This window comes from Lipotes vexillifer, unplaced genomic scaffold (genome assembly GCF_000442215.2).
Source record: "Lipotes vexillifer unplaced genomic scaffold, Lipotes_vexillifer_v1.1 scaffold1332, whole genome shotgun sequence".
In the NCBI taxonomy this organism is placed as follows: domain Eukaryota; kingdom Metazoa; phylum Chordata; class Mammalia; order Artiodactyla; family Lipotidae; genus Lipotes; species Lipotes vexillifer.
Window position 1 is genome coordinate 110,942 of NW_006785374.1, and position 216 is coordinate 111,157.

At 48.1% G+C, this 216-nt stretch overlaps 1 protein-coding gene across 2 annotated transcripts in view; it reads right to left on the reverse strand.

Moving 5' to 3' along the window:
* NEBL (nebulette) overlaps window positions 1–216 on the reverse strand; it is a 346,434-nt gene that overhangs the window by 58,789 nt on the left and 287,429 nt on the right. The window lies entirely within an intron of this gene.

Sequence of the window (216 nt, forward strand, 5' to 3'; positions counted from 1 at the left end):
GGTTCACCCAAAGATAGTGGATCCACCCACTGGAAGAAAATCTAGAGGCATGGAAATCCACTCAGACCAAAGCAGAATGGACGTTTATGTCCTCATCACCCCTCTTAAATGTTAGTCTTATGTGAATTCAAGGAAGACCATTTGTGGAAATTCCCTGGTGGCTCAATGGTTAAGACTTGGCACTTTCACTGCCAAGGGCTGGGAGGGGGGGAGGGG